Consider the following 15,000-nt stretch of genomic DNA (forward strand, 5'->3'; position numbering starts at 1 on the left):
ATCAACCACAAAACAAAAAACTTTGACAGCACTACTACGAACACGGCCACCAACAACGCCATCACCTCTACCACAATTAATACAACAAAAATATGACAGAAGTGGTGGGGAACAACCGCGACAACACAAATGGTAACAACAATATTACATGAATAACAACAACAGCATCAACGGTAGCAGATTTGCAGCAATGGATGCAAAAGGAAATGAAGTGTTTAGTATGAGCATATTAAAACGATATGTCTGGCTCAAGAGGCCAAATTGATAGACTTGAAAAATAATGGACTGACCTAGGCACGCCCGCCTCTACGCAACTGGCACACACACACACACACACACACACACACACACACACACACACACACACACACACACACACACACACACACACACACACACACACACACACACACACACACACACACACACACACACACACACATGCACGCACAAAATACATAAATGTATTTCCATGAACACAAAACAACTGGAGACAGCGAATCTGACTGTCGTAGAATGAAATGTCGCTGAAAGAAATAAAGGCCGACTTAAAGTTATCTCGAGGGCTAAGTAATTTGCTGGCATTTTAGTACTCTTCAAGAGTGAAGCTCTGGTCGTCTGATACTCCGTGGTTCTTTGTCAGAGCGATAAATATGTTCTCTTTCCATCATATTTAGAAAGGAGGACGGTAAGAATGAAGATCTCGGGGGTTATATATGGTGAATATATGGTGGATCACTGCATGCATCGTCTTAGAAGGAAGTAACACCAACTTCTTAAAGGTGAAGCGATCCCGTCGTGATAACTGGTCTAGGATCAGTGTGGAAGTGCTACACCACATCAAACCAGACATTATCCACATGATCCCAAACCTTATTCGCCTTCCGGGATGGGATGAGTTGTATGTTCCGGTTCAGGGTAGAAGGATTTTAGGCCACCTGTGAGGGGAGACTGGCCACTTGAAAGCTTTCTGCAGCGAACAACAACAAAAGCGGCACCAACCCCAGCATAAAATGGCAGCATGAACAACAGAAATAGTTAAATTAGCAACTGCTGGAACAACACCATCAACAGCAGTACCAGCAACACTTGCAGCAGATGCACCACCACCACCTTCAACAGTAGAAAGAAAATAACGGATAAGAAACACTCAGGGGCTCTCCCAACGAACTCTTCTTCTCACTCTCTGTCTCGTATAAACACAAACACACACATAGACTTTCATACAAATACTAATGCACTCTTACCCATATCCGAAACTGTTTCCACAGATATTGATGCCTCATTAAAATGATAAAAGCCAAAATAAAGCAAAAACATCATGCCTCACACCAACACACACTAAAAGAACATATAAAACGCACCCACAACAATCACAGATACGTCTGCAGAACACGAACCTCTCCAGCAGCTCAGTCGTCAACACATTCGTCGCTACCACAACTAGCTCCGCAACCGCAACAAACTACAACGCTACCGCAACTACAAAAAAAAAACGCTCAACCGCAATAACCAGCCACACAGACACAAAACATCGTGCTAATGAGGAGAGCCAACATAGAATTGACGGCCCTCATAGCACGAAGCAAGGACATTGTGAGATAGAATGTGATCATCGGCACGAGCATCTTTCAAGTGCCAGAAACACTGATGATGGTGCGTATGCTACTGGAAACTTATAAAAAGATTAGGGATTTTCCTTCGCGAGTAGACTTTTAAGGGTGCTCCCAAAAGAACTCCAACCAGATTTGTAGGTCGAACCACTTGACCTTCAACGGCACTCAGCGGGTAAGTAGCTCCCATTTTTCTTCTCCGAAATCTCTCCGGCCATTACGGCGGGTTTAAGAGTGGGTGGCATAAATGTTCATGGCCTGGGATTGCCCTAGAAGCAAGGTCACCTGCTCACCGACCTCAAGTCACTAGCTATAGATGTGACGGCTATAAATGAGACTGAGATTTTTGACACACACGCACTAGCCCCTATTTTCGACGACTTCGAAACCTACATATCTCTTAGTTGGCCTGAAATGGGAGGCGTGGGTGGCAGTGTTGTTTAGTAAAGGCCTGGATCTCAAGGTACGGACGATCTTCCTGGAACCGTAAGGTAAGTTAGTGATCCTGGACATAAACGCTAGTGCAGATAGTGTTTTCAGACTAGTCATTGTAAATGCCCCTAGGAGGCTTTCCTTGTAAAGTCTCGCACTTTATTGTTAGTGGTCGATTTGAGCTGCACGCCTGAACTGTGAACGGCTAGCCGATAGCTATAAAAGCCTCATAATCCTGATCAGTCGCTGCTAACTCTCAGACAGATACCGACTGGATTTCCCGAATGCGCCAAATAGAGATATAGGCAAACAGTAACGGATCATCCAGATCGCATCTTGAGTAATTTGTAGGCCTATAGACAGAAGTAGCATAAGTTCCCTACAGTTCAAAGTCAGCTTACCAAACAACAAATTTGTGATCTGTATAGACGACATAGAAAGGTTCTATAGGCAGGACCCCGGACACTGGAAGCTGAACACATCCTTCCCAGTGCGTCAAGCTTTCAGAGACCCGATTAGCAAGTAAGTCCATTGGAAGTTGTCGGGTTCAATCATCAACAACCGATGGTGGATAGCCCTGAAAAGGACTTTTAGAGTAGAGGCGGTAGGGTTTAGTAAGGAAATAGCTTTAAAGGAATCTAAGGAGACCTAGTTAGGAAGCTAGAAGCTTAGGAGAGGCATAGCAACAGACGTGTTCGCAGCAAGATTGGCTCTTGATCAACTTTTCAATGTTAAGCACGAAGGTGGTGTCGTTAGGGCTAGGGCTCATACGCTAAGACATGAGGGAGCGAAAGCCGTTCGATGGGCCCGAGTGGAAGAGGTGCAAAGTGACAAGAAAGCCCCAATTCGGTCATTGATCAGCCAGGACGGGCGTATGTTACACGAGCCCATGTGAACGGAATTTCAGTAGCACTTCGCCGAACTGTACGCAGTAGGCGGTGGGTCGGGGTCGGAGGAGGATTTCACCTTCTACCTCGGCAGTATGCTGTGCCTTTCGTCCAGGGATGCAGAGCTCTGTGAAATACCAATAACAGCTGAAGGCATACGCGATGATTAGCTTCACAAGGGAGAAGCCTCTGGGGTTGGATAATCAGCTCTTTTAGCTTTATCTTCATATATCAGATTTGTTCGATGATCTCTTGGCAACAGAATAGGAGAAACTCCAGTGCTGTGAGCCGTGGCGCGGTGCTGCTGCTGAGAAACGACCCGATCAAGGAGGACCAAATGCATAATAATTTTTGGCCTGTAACTAAACACAGATTACAAGATTTTTGCCAACGTGTTAGCCTAGAGGTTGGTGCTTGTCGCTGGTCGGTGATGCGCAGACGTGCGCTATTCCAAATAGATGTATCCGCGACAACCTCCACTTCGCGCATTAAATCATAGAGAGGGTGGGTAAAGATCCTGGCATGGGTGGAGCCCTTTTGATAAGCTCGTTCACCAACATATGTATGTATGTATGTATGTATGTATGTATGTATGTATGTATGTATGTATGTATGTATGTATGTATGTGTTTGCATTATGCTTGTTCCCCCCACCGCCTGCAATCGGTATTGGTTTGTTTACATTACCGTAACTGCGAGGTTCAGCAAAAAAAAAAAAAAGACCGATAGAATAAATACCAAGCTTTAAAAAGCAAGTACTGTGGTTGACTTGTACGATTTAAACATTTCAAGGCGGTGTCCGAGCATTGACGATGTTGAATGACTGAAACAAACAAAAGACAAAAGGATACAGATACCGAAAAAAATGGTTGGTTTTGATGAGAGAAAATATCCCATCTATTTTCTTTCATTACAGAAAAAGCATACCCCTGGTTGAATTTTCCTGTGAGTCCTTTTTCAAGACAGTAAGATGTCGGCTGGGGAATATCTGGCTGGTATTTCTAGAAAGCAGTTCAAATGATCACATAGACGCTCTCTCGTTTATTCGTCTCTATCTATTGTAAATAAGGCAAGGGATCATGGTGGACTAATCCTTCACCAAGCTACTACGCACATTCAAGAATGAGACAGTGAAGGAGCCTCTATGCAGTCGCTGTCTTTGATTATGGGCTTAATCAGATTTGACCCGGAGCTAAACAACAAAGACAGCGAGACGATGACAGTAACAATAACCCATTTTCTATCCATAGTACGATTTGAAATTAGCAAAGATAAGATAACCTGGTAGCAGTGTAAAATATCCTGATATGTGTATACACGCGTGTGTGTGTGTGTGTGTGTTTAATACATGATGTCTGTTTGACAGCAGCCATCAAATAGCATGAGATAGAATGACCAGGACGCGTATCCAATGACAAGGTGGATCTCAACTCTTGAGAATGTGAAAATTAAAGTAGCATCTGTTCTCGACTACAAAGTAAATTTGAAGTCAAAATAGAAAATTTAGGAAGCACTCGTTAAATATACAATGTAACTGCTAATTACAATTGTGAGCCGTGCCTCCACACCCAAAGAAGTTTCAACAAGGTCGTTCTGCTAGCTGCAAATAGCAGTCATATCTTCCCACAAATCCTGCCTTTCAGAGGAATATTTGCGGTCCTTCACACCTGCTACTGTTTTAATACGCTTCTGACGTGAGACCGTATCATTGTCGCATACTTAGAGCCGATTCAAATGATTGCGCCCATCCCATCTCGTATATCTATGTGACCTTGTGCCAGTGAGCTAAATCTATACCCATCAAATTCTATATATTTCAGTGTCCACCATACTTTTCGTTTCCTGTAAACTTTCATTTGACACGCCGTTCCTATTTGCTTATATTATATTTAACTAGTAGTATCCGGTTTTGCCAGGGTTCATAAGTAACTGAAACAAATTGCTAGCAAAGATATTTTCAAAAAACACGTGATCGTTTTTCCCACCAACTACGCGTTGAAACATAGTATATTGAAGAAAACAAAAAGTTAAAAGAACAAAATAAATTTACACATCACACTAATTTTGGAAATGTTTTAATTAGAGGAAATAATATGTGAAAAAAATGAAAGTATATAAAAGTAAAACGATATCAGTATTAAAAATAATCAAATAAAACGTTATCAAAACCTGGCTTCACGTGTGGAGTAGGAAAATTGATACATGATATATTAACATACAGTCACATGTATGTATGTATAAACACACACACACACACACACACACACACGCACACACACACACACACACACACACACACATATATATATATATGAAGAAATTTAAAGTATAAAAACCATAGGCAAATTATTTAGCTGCTCAGTTTGATGTTTCCAATAAAAAAAAATTGATATCAAATAACATTCAAAAATTTTTCCCAGCCGAATTCAATGGGATTTGAACTCTTAGCGTAAAGAACAAGAACAAATACCACATGACACATTTCTGACACTTTAGCAATCCTGCAAATCCATTGCCCAGTTAGTAATTCTTTCTACTCTTGGCACATACCCAAAATCATAGGGAAGGGGACTTGTTGATTACATTGATCCTAGTGCTTGCCTGGTACTTATTTTATCGACCCCGAAAGGAATGAACAGTAAAGTAACCTCGGCGGAATTTGAACTCAAAACGCAAAGACTGACAAAATACCGCTAAACCCTGCATGCTAACGATTTCGCCAGCTCTCCGTGATAGTAATAATGGATTATGTAAAATATTTTGAGTTATAATGTCTGGTGTCAAGTTGCACTTTGATACAAAGTTTTTACCTCTAAAATTTCAACCAGTGAACAGCCGAAAGAGAATTAAAGGACTAATACACACAATCACACACACACACGGACAGACAGACACATACACACACACACACACACACACACACACACACACACACACACACACACACACACACACACGGACAGACACATACACAGGCTATCTTAAAAGATTTTTAACCCTTTTTTTCTCTCTTCTCTTTCATTGACAGACATTTGCTGAATTCCAACAGTGAATTTTATCTGTTCCAGGTATCAAATTAGTTTATGGAAGTTCTTAATTCCCCACGGTGAAATAATTTATCGTAAGGTGAGACTGGTGTATCTTCCATCGTTTAGACTTTTTTTTTTATCAGTCTTAGCAATACTTTTCCTTATCTTCTTCACACTTCTCTCATATTCTTTTACACCTTTCTGATTATCTTTCTTTCTCTCTCACTCTGTCTTTCTCTCACTCTCTCTTCCCCCCTCCCTCTGTATATTCATTCCTCTTTCTGGTTTTATATTTATTATTTCTCTTATCTGCCAGTCTATCTATCAGACTGCCTTATTCACAAAAAGCGTATTAATATGTATATTTATAGGCAGTTCAGTCATTAGTCTTCAGATTTTCGGAATGGAGTGATTCCGGCCAGAAAGATTACCTGAAGATCATCTCCAACAAATAAGAAACCAGGAGCAGTAAGTACCTTGACGCTGAATTTCGCATCACTCGAAATATATATATATTTATTTTATACACACACACACACACACACACACACACGTCCGCACACATATAGTTATATATATATATGTGTGCACCATTATCCTAACATTGGATGCTCTATTTTTTGTACAATTTATACTCATCCTACTGCAAGAACCACTATTGCACTTCATCCACATATTTTTGTCATTTACACACACACACCACACACACACACACACACACACACACCACACACACACATATATATATATATATATCAAGAGAGTGATATAGTGTGCTTCTTTTTATATCTTTATATCTGTAGCAGCGGGAATGTTGCTTTTGTAGCTGGATTTTGTGGAACGTACCAAGGAAGATGATAAATTCAATGAGGTTTAACATATGTATTTCATTTGTATTCAACTATCTAAAGACCTAAGATTAGTTGTTGCTGCTATTAAAGTTAGAATGTTACTATTAACTTCACTTCCAAAATCTCCAAACACCATCCGCTGTTTTCGATTCCAATCGACATCAGGTGTCTAATTATGAAACCTAACATATGGAAATGTATACACGGGTGCGCGCGCTCACAGACTCGCTGACCTCTTCCTCTCTCTCACACGCACACACACGTACCTCCCCTACCCACCCCACACGTCTATATGCTGCCTCCTACAAATTTCTCCGAGAATTACGTATTGAGTGCATTGGTATTTTACACGAAAAACAAAAAGCTGCATCTGATATCACTTATGCACCATGAGCAGACGTACGTGCTCGACACACGTACGCCGCACACACATAAATGCTTCTATACAGGTATGCACGTATGTATGCATATATATATATATATAATATATATATATAGAGAGAGAGAGAGAGAGAGAGAGAAAGAGAGAGAGAGATTTATACATACATACATACATACATACATATATATGTATATATGTATATATATAAGTATATGGTGATGGTTGTCTACTCCTTATGTAGAGTTTGACCGTCTCCTGTACCTACATCTTAGAATTGTCATGGTACCTGATGTGGTTTTTAAAACCAGACAATGTTTTGAAAAGACATCCACATAGATTGCATATTCGATTTGGTTCACTAAGAGCTGCAAATAAGTTCTGATCTTTGTGGATCTTAAAATGTCTTTTGAGGCCTCTGTTAGATTTGCAGACCTTCTGGCATACATTGCATTGAAAGGTGTGTATAAGCATATAGACAGAATAGCTGGTGGAGGTTCGTTTTCCATGGGTTAGCAAATGAGATTTGAGCCCAGCAAAAGAAAGACATAATCTGTCACAAACTTTGCACATAAAAATGTCATTGGGATTCACCTTCTCGATCGTAACATTCTTCCTTAAATCTCTCTTGAGTCTTGCATGCGTTATCTTGGCCTCTTCAAACGCTTTTACTCCACTCCACACTTTTGTTCGCCATCCAGCAAGGGTTTCTATGTCCTCTGGATCCATTCCAAGTGACTTTATGGTAGTCCTTATGCCGTCCTTAAACCTCAGTGTTATCTCATGTACAGTCGTACGACTTATCACCACCAGATGTCTTCTGCAATGCTACAACATTTGAAGAAAATATTGGGAAGACAGAAATTAGCTAAATTCAACATGCGTATATAATTCTTTTGAATTATTTAAATCTTAAAAACCTCAAATTGTTAGGAAGTTCACGTAATCTCAGGAAAGTCCCAATATGTATATCAATATACAGAATACCAGATTTACTTCCCAGACAATAATGCTTATAGGACTCGTGATCTTCTACGAAATCAGGGACATTCTACTTTAGATGTCTGCATCACATCTGTAGAGATAGAACTAATTCGCAATGGGAACGTGACTCCAAGAATCTGCCCTGACAGTCAAATATAAATTGTATTGTGTAGAATTAAAAAAAAACCTCACATGAATTACTTCAAGACTTTTCAGTTTGAATTTCTACAAGATTTACTGGAGCTCATTAAGAAAGAACTCTGAAATTTGAACTGGCTCCAAATTCTCTTTCTTGAAGACTGACATGAAACCAAATCAATTTATCTCAGCAATACAGAATATGAACGCGCGCGTGTGTACGTATATACATATGTATGTATGTATGTATGTATGTATGTATGTATGTATGTATGTATGTTATGTATGTATGTATGTATGTATGTATGTATGCATGTATTTATGTATGTAAGTATGTATATATGTATAATATATATATATATATATATATATATATATATATATTTCTAATATAAGGATAACATTTTATCAGTGGCCAGCAAATGAATAATACCTTTTAACGTGAAAATTATAAATGTTATTATAAATAAGGGAAAAAAGGAAAAAATTTCTTTAGCAGAGAAATTTTTTTCGTTTTGCCCTTATTTATTATTGTGTATATATATATATATATATATATATATATATATATATATATATATTATATATATATATATTAGGCTGCACGCGCGCACGCATCAGTGTATCTATATGCGTGCGCGCATGTAACCTAAATATGTCTCAGAGATGGAGGCCAAAATAAAAAAAAAAGAAAATATTCTTAGACGCAGGGACTCGTGAAAAACGATAACGAAAAAATAGTATAGAATAGGAACCAGGGCGGCTGGAAAAATTAATGGAAGTAAAACAAAAACAAAAAACAAAAGCAAATCACATAAAACAACAACATTCCTAAAACATTTTACAGAGCAACAACTTCCGAACTCTACAAAGTAGGTCATTGTTTGACAATAAAAGTAATCAATATACTCCAGTCCCTTAAAAGGTAAGTGAAATAAATCCCGAGTCATCAATTCAAAAAGTTTTCTTTATTAATATTTCAAAACTCCATAGAAATGCAATAAACAGGTAAATTGATGAACATGCAGTTTGATCCTGGTAAGTTTGATTTAACATACTAAAATCTGGATACATTGGCCATAGGTGATTGCAATTTGTACGTTGCCAGGAAATATTAGTTATTAAAAGCACATCATTTCAAGTTCTCATTATGAAAATGGCAATCAAGTACAGAATATTGACAGGATGACTTTGAGGTATTGAATATAAATCTCTACCGCATTCAGGAAATTTTTTTTGTCATACCGATCAACATATAAAGTCGAGTTACAACTTTAACAGCAAAGAATTTTATAAGGATTGTACAAAGTATGAGTCTACACCTCATTGTTTTATACCGAAACTGAAACATCTATGGAACTTGACTTTTATCCAAAGCATCTCAAGATGCAAAATGTATTAAATTACTCCATATTACCTCCAATTGAACATAGACTCATAATCCTGTCCATCACAATACACCAGATAGTGATACAGGGTATAATAACAACATTAATGCCAACAGCAGGATTGAAGTAAGTTGTAGTACCATTAAAGCTAGAAGCAGGTTACGATTGTATGCTTTTCCTATGCAAGAGGTTTCGACATGAATCTAAGACAATGAGCTTTCTTATGAAGTTTAAACTATCTTAAACGAACCGATGAGCATTCTTTTACTGGTGGCCATGCTTGTATTTCAGCCTGGACACATCTCCAAAATTTCTTTGATGTTTCACCATTAATTTGAGATGATATGTTGTGATAAGTACGAAATGTTGCCTTGAAAGACGACAGGTCATTCAGTAAGAGTTTTCCTCACTAAAACTGGATGGTAGTGAATGAAATATCGGTAAATTACCGAAGCGAAACTCCATGGAAAGATATATAAATAAGGTAGTTAATGAGACTTAAACATCCTGATATACGTGTCTGAAATTGTATTAATAATTCACAGCAAGGAACTGAAATAACACAGACAGAATATAGATAACAATTTTGTGTCTGGATAACTCTGTATAGGGAAAAACCAAAATTGTATCGCTTCGGAAATATCCCCTACGTTTCATAAATCCCCGTAATTATAAAATGTAATACAGCTAATAAATTCATTACATATCAGAAACGAATAAAAGGAAAATTTCCAAAAGTATTTTGTGGTCGTAACGTTGATAGATTGGATATTAAACTATAGAAACTGAAACACGAACTTATACGAAATGAAATACAATACAATAAATACAAGATCTATCGTAACTACTTAATAGGTGGCACATAATAGTAAGAGACAACCGAGTAGAAAATACGCTTTCAGACAATTGGAAACTTATGTGGGTAAAAATAACAAGCTTGTAAAACAGTCTGAATAGATGGAAGAACTACAGTGAGGAAACATGTTAAACGAAATCAGAATAAGAAATGACACAGTACTTGTGTTTGTTATTAAAAGTTCTGAAGAAATCGTCTAACAGTCTAGAATTTATAATATGATATTGGTATGAAGGATTTGATTCACTGAATGTATGTCTTCTGATAACCATTTGGTTAAAAATTGCTGTCGAATACCTTTCTAGAACATCGTGTATAAAATATATAGCGTCTATAAAATATATAGTTGGGTGCTTCAACCATCTTTTTGTAATAATGATATTGCAACACCTGAGTAACCTCGGGGTAGGAAGAAGGCACGGAATTGTATACATTAGATTAAGAAAATGATTGAAGAAAGACATAATCTGTCACAATTTGATTGTGCTATGGAGAGATTGCGAAGGCTCGTGGCTTAGTGGTTAGGGTATTCGACTCACGATTGTAAGGTCGTGAGTTTGATTCTCAGCGGCGCGCTGTGCCTTTGAGCAAGACACTATTTCACATTGCTCCAGTCCACTCAGCAGGCAAAAATGAGTAGTACCTGTAATTCAAAGGGCCAGCCTTGTCGCACTGAGAATTACGTTAAGGATACACGTGTCTGTGGAGTGTTCAGCCACTTGCGCATTAATTTCACGAGCAGGCTGTTCCGTTGATCACATAACAGGAGCACTCGTCGTCGTAACCGACGGAATGCCAGTTTTGTGCATAGGTTAACAGAAAGACCTTTATAGCATGGCAACGCGTAGATGAACAAAGCTTTATAATTAACCAGAATCTCACAACAAATAGAAACTGATATTGAGCACAAAATTATGGTACAGTACCTCGCCTTACTTCTGGCAGTTGAGAACACACTCATTGAATCTAACATCATATATAATCAAAATGCATCATGCAGGGAGATAGTTTATAAGTGGTGCTCTTTGCTTTGTCGTCAAATTTATTAACATACTTGCCCCCATAATATGATATAGAAACCGATTCAACAAAATTAGAAATATCTATCATAATTTCTTTGTAGGCAACCGGAACTTTTTTAAAGTTCAATATTAACCAATATTAACAAACTATTAGATTCTCTCAAACAGTACATTATTTACATTATTTATATTCGACGGATATTTGTCCTCGTCTTGTTTGTTGTTAACACAACGTTTCGGCTGATATACCCTCCAGCCATCTTCAGGTGTCTTGGGGAAAGTTCGAACCTGTGTTCTCATTCCTAAGGTATTTTTCGATATATATTATTATTATTATTATTGTTATATCAGCCGAAAATACTTTTGGAAATTTTCCTTCTATTCGTTTCTGATATGTAATGAATTTATTAGCTGTATTACATTTCATAATTACGGGGGTTTATGAAACGTAGGGGATATTTCCGAAGAGATACAATTTTGGTTTTTCCCTATACAGAGTTATCCAGACACAAAATTGTTATCTATATTCTGTCTGTGTTATTTCAGTTCCTTGCAGTGAATTATTAATACAATTTCAGACACGTATAACAGGATGTTTAAGTCTCATTAACTACCTTATTTATATATCTTTCCATAGAGTTTCGCTTCGGTAATTTACCGATCTTTCATTCACTACCATCCAGTTTTAGTGAGGAAAAACTTTACTGAAGACCTGTCTTTCAAGGCAAACATTCGTACTATAACAACATATCATCTCAAATTAATGGTGAAACATCAAAGAAATTTTGGTGATGTGTCCAGGCTGAAATACAAGCATGGCCCACCAGTAAAAGAATGCTCATCGGTTCGTTTAAGATAGTTTAGACTTCATAAGAAAGCTCATTGTCTTAGATTCATTGTTCGATTCCAAGCAGTGACCTGAACAATAACAATAATAATAATATACATCGAAAAATACCTTAGGAATGAGAACACAAGTTCGAACTTTCCCCACGACACCTGAAGAAGGCAGGAAGGTATATCAGCTGAAACGTTGTCTTAACAACAAACAAGATGAGGACAAATATCCGTCGACTGTAAATAATATAAATAATGTATATAATTCCTCATCTCTTAAATATAGAACTGTATCTATCAAACAGTATTCGATAAACACTGGAATGTAATTTAAATAGATCAAAATATGCTTTTGTGAGGATGTAACAAGAAGAAATTGCATCTTGTAGAAACACCTGAAATAGAACAGACTAACGACCCAAGTTTTAGAGACAGGTGAGAGCGAAAATGAAATTTCAGCCGTAATGAAGTCGCTAACAAAGATGCAGAAAGGAACTTATACTCTAATACTTATCTTTACTTGTTTTAGACATTAAAGTGCGACTATGCTGGGGCACCGCTTTGAAGAGTTCAGTAGGAAAAAGTCGACCCCCAGTACTTAATTTTTTTTGAAGTCTGGTACTTATTCTATTGGTCTCTTTTGTCGAACCAATAAGTTACGGGGACGTAAACAAACCAAACTATTGTCAAACGCAAGCACAAAGGCACACACATATGCATGCATGCATATATACATACACATACAATCATATATGCACGACGGGCTTCCACACAGTTTCTGCCTACCAGATTCACTAACGAGGCATTGATCTGTCCTAGGATATAGAAATTTATCCAGAGTGCTGAGCAGTGGAAATGAACCAAACGAATGATTGAAAAGCGAACTTCTCAACTACACAGACTTTTTTCTGAGCTGTTCATGATAAGAACTTAATGACATTGAGATAGAATATCAGAAAGACACTATTCTGAGCAACTGGAAATATTAGCATCAGCAAAGATGGAATCAAACTTTGTTTCTTTATTCTCCATATGAGGAAGCGATCATTGAAATATACAGTGGTATCATATGAGACTCAGATTGTAACACGGTGTCCAAAAGCTATCTGACTGACTCAACCTTAAAATTGTTGAGATTACTAACGAAACTGAGGAGCGGCAGGAAATTAGAAAATTGAAACGGGCCTTTCCAATACGCATAAAAAAGCAAAAATAAAAGAAATAATAATAACCAGGTATGGCTCAATAGCTAAGCTCACTTTACAACCATGTAGTTTAGGTTTCAGTCTGACTTCGTGGCACCTTGGACAAGTTTCTTCTACTATATGACGAAAACTTTGTGAGTGAAGTTTGCTGACGGAAACTGGGAAGCCTGTCATGCGTGTGTGTGTGTGTGTGTGTGTGTGTGGTGTGTGTGTGTGTGCGTGTGTGCGCGTGTGTGTGTGTGTGTATGTGTGTGTATCTGTGTGTTCGTATTGTGTTTGTTCCCTCCACCATTTGACAACTGGCATTGGATGGTTTACGGCCCGGTAACTTAGCATAAAACTTAGCATAAAACTTGGCATAAAACACAGATAGAATAAGTATCAGACTTAAAAATAAGTACTGGAGTTGATTTGTTCGACTGAACCCCTCAAAGCTGGACCAGCATGGCTATGGTCCAGCGACTGAACCAAGTAAAAGATTTTAAAAAAAGCATCCAACACCAGTATTATACACACATACATATATACACATGCACACACACACACACACACACACACACACACACACACACACACACACATATATATACATAAGCTTGTTAAAAGGTCTCAAGTTTACGGCTTCGTTTGAGAAGAAATAGAAAGACAGAGAAACTGAATTGATACTCCTCGAAGGAAGAAAGACAAAACTGACCTCAATTGATTTTGAACTTGAAGCACAGAAACATGGCCCGAAAACCACATATTCTGTTCGATGATCTCATGACTGCCAACTCGACGGCTCTGTAACTTCCTTAATGTAAAATTTTCATTAATAGAAAGGTATATCTTACTGAATTAACTGCCACTTTCATATAGCATGAGCTCAAACAAGAAATCCACTCATACCTGCCTGCTTACCTACCTAGCAACCTAGCTACTTACCTAGCTACCTAGCTACCGACCTAGCTACCGACCTAACTACCGACCTAGCTACCGACCTAACTACCGACCTAGCTACCTAGCTAACTACCTAGCTACCGACCTACCTAGCTAGCTAGCTAGCTACCTACCTACCCTCTACCTACATACCTATGTACATGCATGGATAAATGTGTGTCTATTATTTTAGGTGCATTGAGTTATGTGGCAACCAATTTGCGTAAAAGCCCAACAGCATAAAAGCTGGGATTTTCTCCAAATATCAAAGCAAACTAATTCATACCCACTTCATACAATCGATTTAGTACTAGTGCAATGAAAATTGATAAAACATTCCAGGGATTCTCCATTTGAGGTTCCTGATTTGAGCGTATACGCGAAGTCACATGTACACATTAAATTCATACGTCCACATAAACAGTTACGAAGCCCTTACACTAGACATGGACTCCCAATAC

General features: G+C 38.1%; 1 long non-coding RNA gene across 3 annotated transcripts in view; it reads left to right on the plus strand.

Moving 5' to 3' along the window:
* The first annotated feature begins 6 nt into the window (after positions 1–6).
* LOC115210340 overlaps positions 7–15,000 on the plus strand; it is a 138,946-nt gene continuing 123,952 nt past the window's right edge. For all 3 annotated transcript variants that reach the window (XR_004998872.1, XR_003881438.2, XR_004998873.1), the window contains exons 1-3: positions 7–1,788; positions 5,961–6,058; positions 6,333–6,429. This is a non-coding gene — a long non-coding RNA (uncharacterized LOC115210340). The remainder of the gene's footprint in view (positions 1,789–5,960; positions 6,059–6,332; positions 6,430–15,000) is intronic.

The sequence above is a fragment of the Octopus sinensis genome, linkage group LG4 (genome assembly GCF_006345805.1).
Source record: "Octopus sinensis linkage group LG4, ASM634580v1, whole genome shotgun sequence".
Classification (NCBI taxonomy): Eukaryota; Metazoa; Mollusca; class Cephalopoda; order Octopoda; family Octopodidae; genus Octopus; species Octopus sinensis.